Source organism: Elephantulus edwardii, unplaced genomic scaffold (genome assembly GCF_000299155.1).
Source record: "Elephantulus edwardii isolate Elephantulus edwardi_28Jun2011 unplaced genomic scaffold, EleEdw1.0 scaffold00180, whole genome shotgun sequence".
Taxonomy (NCBI): Eukaryota; Metazoa; Chordata; class Mammalia; order Macroscelidea; family Macroscelididae; genus Elephantulus; species Elephantulus edwardii.
In genome coordinates, this window is record NW_006399930.1 from 4,099,530 (window position 1) to 4,102,888 (window position 3,359).

Here is a 3,359-nt window from a genome sequence, read left to right on the forward strand (position 1 = left end):
TTTATAAAATGAAGTAAGTATTTCTATTCTATAAAGTCCTATGTCATCCTTGCAGTCTCTGATACACTCAAGCCCATTGTTGTAGTCACTGTGTCAATTCACTTGAAGATCTTCCTCCAGTGACTATGAAGAAGCAGGATTCTATGAAGTAGATTTTGGCATTAAGATTGAAGGAAAACTCATCAATAATCTTAATTATGTGGATGATACAACCTTGATTGCTGAAAGTGAGGGGGACTTGAAGAATTTGCTACAGAAGTTTAAATACTGCAGCCTTCAGGATGGATTGCATCTCAACGTGAAGAAAACAAAATTTTTTGCCACTAGGCCAATAGAGTTGGACAATGACTAGGGTGGATAGAAGGAGAATTGATGCCTTTGAGCTTTGGTGTTGGAGAAGAGTATTGAGGGTACCATGGACTACTAAGAAAACAAACAGATTCAACCTGGAGAGGGTTAAACCAGGCTGCTCCTTGGAGGCAAGGATTCTGAGGCTTTGTCTGACATATTTTGGTCATGTTGTAAGGAGAGACTGGCCCTTGGAGAAGGACATCATGCTTGGGAGAGTGGAGCGGTAGGTGCAGATGGGGAAGGCCCTCTAGGAGATGGATTGATTCGGTGACTGGAGTAATTGGGATGAGTGTATCAGAGACAATGAGATTGGCACAGGATAGAACAGAGTTTAGGGCTGTTGCACATAGGGTCACTATGAGTCACAAGCGACTTGATGGCACAAAACAACAACAACAGGCCAATAGGCAATATCGTTACAAACAGAGAAAAGATTGATACTGTCAATGACTTCATCTTACATCTACAATCAATACACTTGAAACCAGAAGTCAGGAAATTGGGAGATGTATTGCACTGGAAAAGTCAAGAACTTCTCCAAATTATTGAGGAGCAATGATATCAATTTGAGGACTAACATATGCTAGATTCAGGCCGTGGACTTTTCAATTACTTGTTATGCATCTGAGAGCGGGATAATGACTAAGGATGACAGGAAAAGAATTCATGTCCTTGAACTATGGTGCTGGAGCAGAGTACTGAATACTCCAAGGATGGACAAAAGAACAGTTATGTTTGAGAGATGGTGCAGCAAGAGTGATTCTTGGATGCAAAAATGATAAACTTTGTCTCACATACTTTGGTTGTGTTGCTAGGAGAGGCTGTTCCTTGGAAAGGAATATCATGCCTGGAAAGATGGAGGGGCTGTGAAGGAGAAGAAGAGCCTCTACCACATGGCTTGGCACAGTGACTGCAGCAATGGTCTCTAGTGTCAGCGACTGTGAGCATGGCACAGGATAGGACAATGTACAGATCCGTTGTTCATAGGGTCACTATGCATACTTGACTGGATGGCACCTAACATCTACAGTGGAAATACTCATAATTGAAAACAGAATGTATTTCCAGGGCTATCAAGCAATAGAGGAAAACTACTAGAGGGAAATTAAACCTACAGTTAATTGGTTTCCTTCTGGTAGTGTAGCCCTTACGCAGATGTACTGCTAACCGGAGACATTACCTTTCTGGATGTTCAAATCTGCCAGAGGCTCCATGTGAGAAAGATGAGTTATTTCTTAATGTGTAATTTATAGTTTCGTAAAACTTGCTGGAGACTCAGTTGAGTTGGCTTTGATTTAGCAGCAATGGAAGTGAGTTTGCACAATTGAGATTTTGTCCCAGAGAAATCATTGGAAAAACAGAGATGCTTTTCACCCAAACTGGCATTTAAGATACCTGCGAACAGCACACACAAAGAAGAAAATCTCCACTCATCACTTAAAAACCCATCTGTGGATATTTAATGCCATTGAGTTGAAATGAATGCAGAGATTTTCAGAGGCTAGAATTTCCATAGGAAGAAATGGTCCATCTTTCTTCCACAGAGCAGCTGGTGGAGTCAAACCCCTACGTTTGGATTGTCATCACAACTTCTTGCCCACTAAGCCACCAGTTCTACCCTAGTAACAATTTTTACTTGTGCACCTTGCTTTCATTTGGCTCACTGAGTTGGTTCAGTTCAACCCATCACCTTCTCTTCTAAATAATTAAATCAATTTTGTTATGCTGAGTCTGTGATGACTCAGTGTGGCCTTGTCAGCTGCAGATGGAAGTGGTTTGTTCACTACATTTCATGCTGGTTCTCTTTCTATTAACAAAAATGGAATTTTCAGGCTTCATTAAAAGATTAAACTCCTGATAGAATTAAAGATTGTTGGTCCTGTCTTGTATCAAGACAATTTTCCTCTTGGTAACTATCACCCTGAAGACGACAGTGTCAACCTGCAGCTTATTCTGGATGCATTTTCTTTGCCCACTGGGAAGAAGTATTACCACGTAGTACTGATTTATGCAAAGGAAGTAAACAGTATACAAATGAACTCTTTGAAAGAAAGAAAAGAATCTTTCAGTATACTGTCTGTAACCACCTTAAAATACCTTTCCGTTACAGCACATTAACTGAGACTCTAGAGATTTAGATCTTTTCGATTTCTATGACATAGAAAAAGATGCCTTCTGACTTTTAAAAACAGTATAATATAATTTTTCTTTTTGGTTGTTAAAGATGAAGGAAAATTTTCTTTTAAGTGGCCTGGGGTTTAGTGTCTTCATTTTGTTTGTTTGTTTGTGTGTGTGTGTGGCAAAAAATAAGACACAAACAAAACCAAAAACAATCACACAAAAAAAGGCATAAGGCCTTGTTCATTCTTTGTTTAATCACACAAAAAAAGGCATAAGGCCTTGTTCATTCTTTGTTTAAAAAAAATTATCTAGCACATTTATTTGTGCATTGAATTGTCATTTTTTAATCAAGGGATTCAGAAGTCTGTGGTTAATAGATGATGTTGTTTTGTGTTTCTGAGTCCATTCCAATTCATGATTCAGAGAATCTCTTCTATTAATTGTGCCTTGCCACTCCTCATACATATATAATGGAATATTGTGGATGTAAGACTTCCCCATGAGCTAATAAACCAATAGTTACAGAGAATTAAAGATGAGATGCACCACTCCTTAATCCCATCACAACCAAGGAAGTTTCCCTTGGGTGTGGCCTCTAATACTTATTATCTCACAGAGATAAAAAGGAAGAAAAATGAACTGAAGGGTAGGGGATGAGGATGCTCAGTGCTGTCAAAAATACTTGCCAGGAGTGGAGTGCATCTTTCTGGATCCAGATCTCTGAATGATGAAGCTCCTTGATTTTGGAGAAGGACAGAAAATAGGGAGGTCTCCAAAGAACGCTTTGTCTCCAGATGCTGAAGCAAACAAGGACTTCCTTCCAAAGTTAACAAAGAGAATGAAGCTTCCCCTAGAGCAGGTACTCTGATTTTGAACTTCTAGTCTCC